Source organism: Balearica regulorum, chromosome 7, assembly GCF_011004875.1.
Source record: "Balearica regulorum gibbericeps isolate bBalReg1 chromosome 7, bBalReg1.pri, whole genome shotgun sequence".
NCBI lineage: Eukaryota > Metazoa > Chordata > Aves > Gruiformes > Gruidae > Balearica > Balearica regulorum.
Window position 1 is genome coordinate 7,007,298 of NC_046190.1, and position 12,923 is coordinate 7,020,220.

A 12,923-nucleotide genomic window follows, 5' to 3' on the forward strand; every position below is an offset into this window, starting at 1 on the left:
ACGGCTGCCCCACCTTCTTTGAGGACAGCAGTTGGGAGTTCTGCTGGTTTCTCTCCTCCAGTCTGGTTTTTGGTTTGGGAGGTGTTTTTTGGTGTTTTTTTTAGTAATGAATGCAGCATTTGGTTGGGGCTCTTGTCTCTTCTGAGTGAAATGCTTTCAACCTAATCGTGAATCTCTCTCTGGGAAAAAGATACTTGGAAGAAAACTATTCTTCCCTCTCATTTTGACACAGACTGCTATATAGCCTGAATGTCAGGAAAGCCATTTATAGAGCATGTACAGTAATTGCATGCTTAATATTTCATCAGCTGCATTAACAGTAATGTCACTAAAACCAGGTATAGATTTAAAAGGATCTTTTTTGATTAAAAGTGGCTTTAGAGCTTCTTGTGTATAATAATAGCAGCAGTATATATTATCATAGATGTTGCTGTGGGTTTCTGAATTTAATAATTCAACACATATATGCACACACAGAGATTTGCACTGAGATTTCGGACAAAGCATATGCTTTGTATTTGGCAGCAATCCTCTAATTACACCAGGATTAGACTGGTGTGAAGTAGATTGCTTCAGCGTGAGCCACACTCTTCTTTCACAGCCAAGAGATCGCAATATTTTAGGATTGTGCAAAACTCCATGCTTTCATTACCATGCTACAGTTAGCAGCTGTAGGAAATAGCCATTAGAGTAACTGGTTTTCTACCAGACTTACTTTAGCCTCTTGGCATATGATGTTATGCAATGTTTGGACATGATGCAGAGATGCTTATTTTGAAACAGGGCTTCAATTCACTTGAATTCCACTGCATCATAGTAGTAGTGACTGAGAACAAAGATCTGGTGCCAGCTCTCAATGGGGCGGAAACCCTGTGAGCATGCTTGAATGGAAAATAAAAGAAGGAATTTATTGGCTGTGTCTTAATAATAAATCTCTTGAATTTCATTCTTGTCTTAGAAATGAGAAATAAACTTTGCAAGAAGATCTTGTGTGAAATGGTAATGAGGAATCTGTCAACAGCAAGTGTCGTCTTCAGAAACACACTTATTGGTTATAATTTCCTTTTATTATTGAGCTAATACTTTTGCTAAACTTCAGTAATGAATCCATTGGGGTTTTGACCAGTGATGAGTGAAAAAGGTTTTTTTAATGCCTGTGCTTCACTGATGATAAATTTCACCTTTTTTTCAAGTTACAATCATCAGAGCGGATTTCACAGATATCCTCTTCCAGTCTGAGCACATGCACATCTTGAGTTGAACAGCCTAAATTTCCATTGGCGACCAGAACTCATCTCTGTAGACACAACTTGGGGCGTGGGGATATTTGTACAGTCCAAGGACTGCTGTGCCAAAAGGTGAAGGCGTCTTAATAAATTTGGGTGCTGATGCCAAATTGTGAAGAACGCCTATCACAGGAGCACAAATGCTTTATTTTGCACTGTTGTAACTTAGGCCAATCTGTCCTCTAAATTAAATATGTGTATACATACATATATATGGTTCTTCTGTGGTTAGGGATGGAGAAATTATTGCTCAACATTGCAATATACTGCCTTCAAAATGTGCATACAAATTATGGCAAACCATCATTCATTTTCTATCTGGATCAACCACATTGAATGATAGCATCAGCTGTGTACAGCCACTGTACATCTGCTCTAAGTTTTATAGGTGAGGAAAATTTATGCATCTGAGTAAAATGAAACTCAGCTTCAGTGCTTACTTGTGATTCAAACTGTAATTAGCTGTTTTATAAATGTAGTCCTCTACATAAGAGTGGTGGAGTGAGAAATATATCACTGATACTTCTGGTCATACTATTTTCTATTCTATTGGAGTGAGAGCAATTATACTGCAAGTTTCTTCTCAAGCAAAAAGCTGGAGAGGGACTGTTTAAAGGGCATGGAGTGATAGGACAAGGGGTAATGAGTTTAAACTAGCAGAGGGTAGATTTAGATTAGATACAAGGAAAAAAATTCTTCCCTGTGAGACACTGGCACAGGTTGCCCAGAGAAGCTGTGGATGCCCCATCCCCGGAAGTGTCCAAGGCCAGGTTGGATGGGGCTTTGGGCAACCTGGGCTAGTGGAGGGTGTCCCTGCCCATGGCAGGGGGGTTGGAACTAGATGGGCTGTGAGGTCCCTTCCAACCCAAACCAGTCTATGATTCTATGGTGATTATGTTTTTTTCTTCACACTGCTTGTGGGACAGTAATTTCATGGCGGCATCCACACAGCAACACCGGTGGGACATGGCAGAAGTTAATTCTCAGGTTCTGGTAAGGTGAGAGTTATATTTCTGGACATACCATTAGCTAAAACCTGCCTTCTGCTTTCATGTAGGAATGAAGGCTCCTCCCCACCCCCTAAACTGTGTCAGTAATCTGTTCCTTTTCAGCTGGGTAGAACTGTCATTTTCTTTTCCTGTTGTTTGCTTGTGCCGGACTAACGTCTTCAGCTGACTATGCCACCCCTTTCTACTAGGTATTACATACTCATGCAAAGATTTGAGGTTTTTGGTTTTTGTGTCAGATGGTTGGTAACTACAGCTTTTTGAATTAATACCTGCTTTCATAATATTTCAATATAAAGGATATAAATGGAGATAAATATATACTTATAATGAAATGAAAGTTGGGTCTTACAGTGTTTGCTTTGTAACTTCTGGGGTTTCCCATTTGAAGATGGTCAGAAAACTGATTGAAAGAGCAGTTAAAAAGAGACAAACAGTCGTGGTTAATTCCATTCTTGAGGAATATTTATTTAATAAAGAAGTTCTTAGAGGAATTCTAGTTTTTGGTTCAATACAAGGCATACTTACTTTGAAGCCAAATCGTCATCATCATATTAACTGATGTAGTTGCTTAACTCAGTCTAATGCGATCTTTGCATTGTAAAACATCAGGATTAGTTCTTGGTTCTATGATACAGTTTAATGAACACAAATCAATTGCTATTACTGCTCATCTGGAGACTGCAGTTAAACAACTGGTAACTAAAAGGTCTGAAATGCTTACTGTTGAAAAAAGCAATCTCCATCTTGTTATCAGCCTTTTAGCACTGATTTTAATACCCATATTTAAAAGAGAAATAAATCATAAGAACCCTCAATAATAAATGGCTTTGCTTTTTTCAGCGTGGGAATACTGTGGTAGCTTCATCCTAGTCTTTCCTGGAATTTCAGCAAATGCTCCATTTAATGAGGGGATGAGTTTTTGTTTAAATGCTCTGAAGAATTTGGCTTCCAGTTTTGGTAGTTTTCCAAGCTGTAAACTGTTGATCACCCTTTCAGGCTCTGCTTGAGGTATTGGCTCCTCGAATCTAATTACATCTCTTTGTGCTAGAACTGTCTGATGTACTCATTTAAATAGTTGCATCTGCTCTGTAGGACTAGCATATTTCTCTATGCCTAATTTGGTGAAGATATCCTGAAAAGTGGATTTAGTCGCTCTAGGATCGCTTTTAGTTCTTCTTTCCTTTGAATAAACTGCTTTCAGATAAGCTTTGTAAACAGATGTGTCAGTGCTTTATCTGCTTTACTTCCCTTTTCATAAAGGATTGTTTCAACTAATTTCCTTGGTGCTGCTTTGTTTCTCCTTCAGCAGTATATTAATTTCTCCTTTAATATTCCCTGGATTCCTTCTGCCTTCCTGAATTCAGGAGAGGATCCTCTGATCCTCATACTATTGAACAGAGATCTTTTTTCCTCTTCTCCTTCTCTTCTCCTTCTCTTCTCCTTCTCTTCTCCTTCTCTTCTCCTTCTCTTCTCACCATGCCATGCAACTTTCCTTGCCAGGCTACATTTGCCATTCCCCATCACTGATGGCTCTTTGAACTCATGAGATCCATGTGCAGCCTCAGAATCCAACACAGTGCTGGAGTCCTTAGGAAGGGCACTGAGAGCAGAGCATTCGGAATTATTTTACTGCTGAGGAAGATATGATCAAAGTTAGTAAAATCATGAATCAGGTGAACACAGAACTGTTTCTCACCGAACTCTGCACTACTTCTGGGTGGAAGAACTCACTGAAACTGGTAGGAGATGTGTAAGACAGGTGAAAGAAATTACTGTTTCTCATAGCAGGCAGCAAACTGCTGGGATGTGTTGCCCCAGGAGGTTGTGGAGTCTCATGGTGTCAGCAGGCTCAAAATGGAACTAAAGACATTTAATTTCAGACAGTGAGTCCAAAGTGGATATAAAGAGTGCAGGCAGAGCGGCGCTCCTGCCATCCCAATTGCAGCGATTGCAGGTGCTGGAGGAGCACAGGGGCAACGGGCTGCATAGAGTGGTCAGGCCAATGTGCTCTCCCTAAATAGCATCTCTCAGTGCCGTGGTCTGAGGCAGTGGGATTTCTGGGCTAGACAGACCATCTCCATCCCCTGAGACCATTTCTTCTTCATCTAGGCTACACCACTCCCATTGCTCTAGCCAGCTGTGTTAAAGCACAAGCCTGATGCTGTAATGTGCCATCTAAGCCTCCCTCCCTTGGTTGCTGCTTGCTTGTTGAAATTAAACCTCTGAGAAGTGGGGATCACTCCCTTCCCCTTGCATATTTTCTCCCATGTCTCATACAATCCAGCCTATATTTTGGCTTGGGTCCTTAGGTGCCACTGTGATTAATGCTACTATAAAGGTTTATGCTCTACACAAATAAATTTACGTACATAATGCACATTACTGCATTGCTGTTATGCTGTCATTGAAATATCTGGGCACAGGTGACTAATTCGAGGTAAGCAATGAAATTCATGTGTTTCAATTATTAAAAGGGGAAAAAAACCTCAAGCTAGCTTTGTAACTGCCTTTCTGCTTACTTATGTCAGCCCACTTCCCTTTTGGCATTTCCCTGTCATGGTGTCATTAATATTTCCACCCCCTCTGTATCTTTAATGATCTACTTGGTTGACCTGCATCATTTAAAATATTTTTTCATTATAGTGATTTTCTCATTTAGGTCCCCAGGAGATCCCGATATGTAATCAGTTTTCTCTAACAAATGACCTCCTTTAACTTCATTAGTTCAGAATTAATTTACTAGTATCCAAGATATTGAATGACTCTGATTAGTAAAATACAGTAAAAAAATTAAAGTTCTCTTTCATTTATGGTTAAGGCAAACATTAATTAAAAACCATATTTCTTTGCTAATTTTGTTCACAGTTGAATTTAATAAAGAGGGAGCGTTTGATGGGCTGTCACTAGACATTAGATGAGGGTGGGAATGGGATTACAGGCTTTCTGTGTGTGGAACACCTTCAAGGGGCTGCATTTTGCCAAATGCTTCACTTCTCTCGCCATTTCCTTCACTTTTCAGGGAGCTTTTTAAATGATCAAAGCCAAGAAGAGCCACTGTCTTCAGTGAGCAGCGGAGAAGGAGCGCAATGGTGAGGGCATTGGTGAGGACGTGCTTTCTGCTGGCCAATACTTCTCAGGCACGCACCTTGCTGCTTGTGCACGTCAGCTTCAGCTCTTGAGTTGTCTGTCTTATCTCAGTATCTCCCCAAAGAGATGTGCCTCCTTTTCGAGGCATTCAGGTTATTTACAGAATTAGCCACACTGCCAGCCCCTTACCCTTTAAGGCTTTGCAGGTTTCCATTTTGCAAATCTGCTGCAGCGGGCACTGGCCTGGTGATGGCATTTTTCTTCCTGTCACTTGACAGTAAGCACGCTTGCACTTTGCACTGCACGCGGGATGGCTGATGAGGCTGTATGGAATGTGTGCAATGAATGGCAATAAGGCTTTGCTTAGGGAATGATTATTATTCCTGGAAAAATCCAACCATGTAAGGGAGGGTACCCCCCCCCCCCCCTCCTTGAGCTGATTCATTCCCCTCATCACTCCCCATGCTGCTATATTTTTACTTTCTAAAAGGTACAGATAGTTTTAAATAAGCTTCCTTTTTTTTTTTTTTTTACCATGCTATTGGCTTACTGAAGACTTTATTGTAGTCTCTATAATGTATTTTGAAACTGCATTGACAGAAGCTTTGTGCTTGCTCTGATCTTTATACGAATAGGCAGTTTTGGTAAGGCTCCAGGCATGGCTTGGATCCCCACTCTGCTGGGGACAGAAGAAAGCCTGATCCCCCACCCAAAAAGCATTGAAACAAACTTCTGGTCTCAGTAATTTTAATTGTGGAGGCAACTTTCTGACTGTGCATGACTGAAAGCCTTTTTAGATATAGATTTTGGATTTTCATACGGGTTTGTTTCTCCATACGCGTGTGCCAGTGTGGGAACAGGAGAAGGGCCAGGACAGGCGTGTGGTCCTGATGAGCCATTTGTCACTCAGCACCAAGGTCTCCTGAGCCCGAAGGTGCCTGGCAGCTCGTGCTGGTGGCAAGCAGCATGTCTATGAGAGGATGTCACCACTGATGCTGTTTGCCTGTTGCTCACTGAGACCAGAGCCTACCACGAATAACCAGTAACATCAGTGAACTGGGCACTGACATGGGGCTACGGGGCTGCTGCTGCTCTGCTGTCTTGCTGGACCAGAAGTGTTGTAGTGGTGGCCTCTGAGAAAGGAGACCCAGAGCTAAAGGGGAATTAGATGGGGCCAATGGCCTTGTAAATTATTCTCCCCTATTCATAAGAATAAAGTTTGTGGAGGGATTCAGGCAATCAATTTACATCTCTTGAAGGAAAAGAAATTGAAAACACTAAAGCAATTTATTGTCTTTTAAATTTGGGGATTAGGAGGAATGTAAGTAGCGCTTAAATTTAACTACCTGCAAAAGCAAATATAGAAAACTGTAATATATAAAGCTGTAATCCACTATACTATAAGTCCATTTTCAATTTCATCGTGGAAAATATAAGTTACTACTGCTTTCTGCCTAAGAACTTGCCCATGAAGCAACATCCAATTGGTGGATTCAGTAGCATTTCTGGAATATTTTTTTTCTTCTTTCTTACAATTTGCATAGAACACTTAGGATTTTTTTCCCCTGTCTTATATTGCAGTATTCCAAGTTTTCAGCACAATAAATGTTTTGCCTGCAAGGCCTATATCTAATATTGGTTCATTTTGAATGTCTTTTTCCATTTAAATGTTAGTCCAGGAAACCAAAGTGATTGTAATCAAATGGGTATGCTCAATATATAGCTCATATGACTACAGGGTAGCTTTCTCAGTCTAATTCAAATGCTCTTAGAAAACAGGAGAGATGGTTCAGGAGCTCTTCTAAGAAGAGTCTTGCTTCTGGCAATATTTACTCTTAGGTAGATTAGAAAAAATAAGAGCTGGCATCTGAGAAAAAGATTAAAACCAAAATGGGCTAATATCTGCTCATTACGTGAGGGCAAAGCAGCTGACACCAGTGCAGCAGAAAGATAAATTTGCCCCCTCTGCCTGTGAGAGCGTTTTGGAAGAACCCTGGAGAAGTTCATTGTATGACAAGAGTATAGGAGATATAACTGGAGCTTCAGCTGGGCCATAAACCCTTACTGTTCATTTTTCCCCCCAAGAAAAGTCATTCTCATTCTGCAAGATGAATCATTGATGGCTTGTTTGTGTGGGCATGCTGATTGCCTGAGCTATTCTGGGACAGCTACTGCTCCACAGGTATTCTGGAGCATTTCTTGTGTTCAGATAAAGCTAACTTCTAGCATAATTACTTAGAGAATGGTTTTGCTTCTATCTTTGAGCAGGTTCCCCAAGGCAGCTCTTGGGATAGCAGCCCCTTTCCTCTGCCTGGAGAGCTGAGAGCTTGTCCATCTGAAAAATTGCTATCAGCTACAGCTAGGCTAGCCAACCATCCCCAAAGAGCTCCGTGCGTGGAGCTGGGCAGTAGGTTTCCCCTACTAACACCAACAGCATAATGTACATACCCTTTGCTGAGAATCCGCGTTGGCTTTCCGCCCTCCCAGGCTGCCCTAGGTGGGATCTGGGTGTCTCTGCTAATCCTCACCCTCCTACCAGAACACAAAGGGCTGAACCTTGCCGTGGCTTAATCACAGCTAAGCGAGAAAGCTTTGTAGTAGTTTACATTTATTTAACGTTCTTCACATCTTTTTGTTCCTGCTTCACACACCAGCTTCTCAGTTTTATTAGCTATTTATAAATACCTGAATAAGTTATGCAGATAAGATTGATTATGTCTCTTGAGGCACTGCTGCTATTCTAGATGCTTTATGCCGGACCTATTGAGTCTTAGCACAGAGCGGAATCAGATATATTTTTCCTTTTAGAAATGCTAGAGCTGCTCTCTGTAATTGTCAATCTAAATTTAAGCAGAGGTATTGCACTGACCTTATTGTATCTGCAGAGATTTTGAATGCATGTCCACGATACAGTTCTGTGCATAGAGTTTTTAGCTCCAGGGCTATACAAAGGATAATTTAGAGAGGATGGAGTTTTTTCCTTGTATAAATTCATTCGTATTCACTTCAAAGGCTGAAGTGAGCTTCGAACCAAGGTGTGCTCTGTGCAAACTATCTTCACAGGGGTGAGTTTCACCCACCGTGACAGTACATACATAGCCTTGCTCAGATGATAACAGAAAATGACTATGCGGAGGACTGGGTTTCTCCAGAGATGCACTTAATGCCTGCTGCTCCAAGGACATGTGAATCCTTTTAGCCCACTGCAGGATAAAAACCTTCAATATTTAAGACCCACTCTGGTGCTGCAAACTCTTAAATGTAATGGGCTCCGCTGTTGTAAAATGATGTAGCTCCACTGACATCAACCCTTTCCCTGGGGCTGGAGCCCAGGGAACTGAAATGGGACTGTGCTGATTTACATGAGAATCTGGCTGTGTATACTTACAAACCAGCTTTTTGTGATCGCTTATAAACGTGCCTAGTTAGGACACAGTTAAACCTGAAATCAAACCAGTGTTTAAAAATACTATGACTACAGCTCTCAGTCATCATCACTACAATTAGGATTTTGGCTATCTTGCTTTGCTGCAAGGTCTTTAGAGCATTATGGCTGACTAGTGACATAAAAAGCAGATTTACTGTTATTAGCTATAAACATTGTAGCACAACAGAAAAAACCCAAAATATTAATCTGTGCCATAGCATAAAACACGCACACAAGTCATGACAATTAGCAATAATTTGTCATTCTGTGCTATATTTAATTTTAAAATGGCCAAACTGTTGGACGAAATACTACCAGCACATGTACTGTAGTTGTTTTGCTACAATAGCTGCCTTCTGCTCTAAGCAGCACCACCTCCTCTCCCCAGAGCCAGCCTAGCATGCTCAGCATGAGCAAACCTCATGACTATACACAAAATTGGGAAAGGAGAAGTCTGCCTGAAATAAAATCTTGTATCAGCAGAAAATTTTTGCTGTAGATCTAGCCTAATGATCTAGGGTAAGTCCCCTGCTCCACCCAGGGACTTGTCTTCTGAAGACCACAGCAGCACCTCTCTTGCATACTGAAGCCGGTCCCGGGGTTGAAATGAGCAACATCCTCTTTCATGGCTGGCAGGGATTCCCTAGCACTGAATTGGGGAAAATCAGAGCTGGTGATGCTGTCCTGAGATAAATCACTTGAGATGAGTCTTGCTGTCATCAGACTGTGATGCTGTCTTAAGATAAATCACTTCAGGTGGTATTGGTTTGCAAATTTTGTCTTTCCAATCACAAAATATCTTTTCAGTACTAAATCTTAACCTTCTTGAAACTCTCTCTTCCCCAGCCCCCCCCCCCCCCCAACCTTTCCTAACCATTCCTTTTTCTTTCCTGAAATATCAGAGTGTTTTGTAAAGATGTTATTTTTTAAAAATGAAAATTTTGGAAATAACCCTATTTTGAGCCTATGTTTATTGCAAATTTATCTAGAATAAACTTACTTATTTTTAAATTGTTTCCTAGCTGTGATGAGCTGGAGGAGTGTAGTGATACATGACATAGTATGGTTGTGCACTGTCTGGAGCTTAACAGAAGATGCAATTCCTGGATTACAGAGCTTGTCGCAGCCTTGAAAGAGAGTCCAGCCTGAGCAGTGGTTTGTTCTGACTTTTGAGAACTTCATTAGCTGGGACTGAAGTCAATGTAGACTTCTGGCACTGATGAAGGGCTGTACAGTTTGAAAGATTTCCTGTAGACTGGAAGACTGTCTAGCCTGCGGGCTTGGCTTACTCCAATAAGTATTTATTGGATGTAATATTTAGACCAGCTGAGGAAGGTCTGCTCCAATTCAAAAATACTGTTTTAGCCTAGGCAAAAGGTAGAATAATTCAGGAGGAGGGAAGGAGGGAATTTTCTTTTTTCAATCTGAAAACTGTATTAGCATCATCACCTGTGAATCTTTGTTAAATTAGCCTAGTTTCTATGGACCTGAGAATCCCAGCAAGCTTATTTTCCCTGTGTTTTTTCAATGCTCAGCATGTTGTCTTTTCTCTCTCCACCCGGCGATACTTGTGTCTGCAGCAGTGCTGTATGTGTTTGTTCCAGGCCCTCATACAAGGAATGAAGCGCGTCCGATGTCCAGCCAACTGCTTTCCCTCATTACAGGAGCCTGGGACCTCCCAGGCATCTTCTGGGCCTGGCCTGCAACCCCAAAATTGATGGATGTGGGATGACTGTTTTGAGTGGATTTGAGGATGGTTTTAGAAGTACAGGGGCCTCTCTCTTGGAGAGCTGACTGGCACAAGGACAACCCCGGACCCTGGTGAGATCGGGAAAATGTTTCAGGCGGGAAGACAACATTCTCTGAGCTGAAGGGTTAACAGCAGATTGCTGCTTCTCCTCCTTTGCCTTTACTGTTATCATGATTTATATATTTGAAAGTAGGGATGATTAATAATCCACAAACCTTCAGCCTGGAAGGAGAGCTAAGGCATTTAGCATACCAGAGCGTACTACGATGCAAATAGTAAGAAATGATTAACAAGGTTAACACTTCCCCTCCTCCCCAAATAACTCAAGAGCAGTATCAACGGTCCCTTGCACTTCATGGCTCCCAGCAGTTGGGTGAGGGCAACCAAATGGCTTCTGTATCAAAAGGCCGTAGCTAAAAGTCTGTGCATTGCAGGTACCATGGTGATGAGTCTGGCACAATTGCCTGGAAAGATAAATATAGCTAGCATGCTGTTCCTGGAGGTGGATATAAATGTCTCCATTCCATATGTGCACTGTTACTCTCGAGATAAGGAAAAACTGGCCTATAAAGTCCTTATTGACCTAAGAAGTCAATTAAAGTACAGAAAGAGCCACTGAGAACAGCGGTGGAATTCATCTGCTGTTTATCAGTTTGGACCTCGATGCTTTCCCTGCTCAGCGCTGGGATAAGTGCAGAGGGAGGACAATGCAGCCACAGAAGAGAGAAACAAAACCAGCCAAGTAAATTGGAGGGAATTCGTCTCTGGAGTAATGGCACATTGAATGCCGAGCTGCATCGGTTCCCAATATCTCTTGAGTTCATAAAGACCGATCACTACCAGCTTTGTTCTGTGGTCTCTGGTGAAAAAAGAAAGGATCTACTTAATTCAGAAAATACTTTGGGGGTCAGAAAGTGTTTTTCTTTCCCCTGGAGTTTTCAATGCCAGCAGGGGGAGCAGATTTGGTTTCTTAAACACAAAGAGGCAACCTAACAAGGTCCTGTCTCTGTGCCGATATGAAAGGGATGAAGGGAAGTACTAGTAACCCAACAAAAAATGTACAGAAGAAAATCAAATGGAGATGTGGGCAGCTCAGCCGTCCCTTTTTCATGTGATGGAATTAAACATGAGAAGGTAATTTGCATCATCCTTACATGAGAAAAGAATAGCGTTACTTTTTTTGTGCTAATCCACATCGGTAACAAAGTGGGTAGACAGGAACTGGTAAGGGTTATCTGTGACCTAGTTCTTTCATAATGGTACAAACAACCCTTTTAAACAGGATACAGTGGCAAAGCGGGGCCTCGGAGGAGATTCTGAATCCCCTCCCTTCCCACCGGGGTCAATGGGAACTGAAAGTCTTCAGCATCTCGCCAGCTATCACTGCAGCGTTCACGGTGACAGCGCGTTCGATCCACCTGCGCGTTCCTTGCATTGGAGGGCAAAGGACAGCAGCATGCATGTGCAGTGGTGCGGCAACACCCATGTGCAGCGATGAGGTTACTACACAGTAAGTGTGAGCAGGGTCCTAAGCAATATTCTCTTTGATTTTAATCACATGTACACCATGCCCAAGTGCAGGCAGGTTTTGGTCTGGCATATTCTTTTATGATCCTTCAGAGGAAGTGGGGTTTAATTTTTAAAGTGAGACTTCCTTAGCAAAAAAAATGTCAAATTCCCATTAAGCTTATTTCCGTAGACACCACAGTTTGCAGGGCTGTTCCACTTTCTTGGCAGCTGCTCCTCCCCAAACACTGCCCCTGCCACACTCCCCTGAGCAGCCTGTGGACCAAAGTGCACTCCAGCATGCTCAGCTGTGAGCCTTAAGAAATGTGTTAGATTTGACTGAAAACATCCTCTGAAACTGTTTCTAACAGCAAACTGGACTTTCAGTTAAACTTTTTAGGAAAAAAGCCCCTTTTTGTCCTTTACTTCCCCTTAAGTCAGATAACTGAGAATAACATTTTATTTAGAAATATTGAAAGGATGTCTTATGGGAATTTTATTTCCCAGATGGACTGCCTGTGCACCACAAACAGCTGTCTCCTCACTCTGGAGAATATTTTGTAGTGTGTGATGGGGATATAATATGACAGGGCACGTGGCTTCTGGAGAAACTTGGAGTATAGGAACATGACTCCAAGGAGGTGCCACGGTAGTACTTCAGTAGTGATATTTAAGTTTTAACTTTCTTTCTTTTCCACAATAATCCTCAAGGGTTTTTTCCCTGTAAAGCAGTCTAGTCTTATGTCAAATGTCCTGTACGCATGTTTACTGTGGCATGGCAGCAAAGCTGAGCAGAGAAGGTGATTATCTACTGTACAGCCATTGAGCTACACCACAGTTTTGGGAGAAGAGACTCT

General features: G+C 41.8%; 1 long non-coding RNA gene across 6 annotated transcripts in view; it reads left to right on the top strand.

Moving 5' to 3' along the window:
• Positions 1-12,064, top strand: part of LOC142602550 (uncharacterized) — a 107,966-nt gene extending 95,902 nt beyond the window's left edge. For 5 of the 6 annotated variants that reach the window (XR_012836291.1, XR_012836289.1, XR_012836294.1 and 2 more), the window contains 2 exons: positions 2,213-2,279; positions 5,316-12,064. This is a non-coding gene — a long non-coding RNA (uncharacterized LOC142602550). The remainder of the gene's footprint in view (positions 1-2,212; positions 2,280-5,315) is intronic. The other variant, XR_012836290.1, reaches the window with a different exon arrangement.
• Positions 12,065-12,923: the final 859 nt, after the last annotated feature.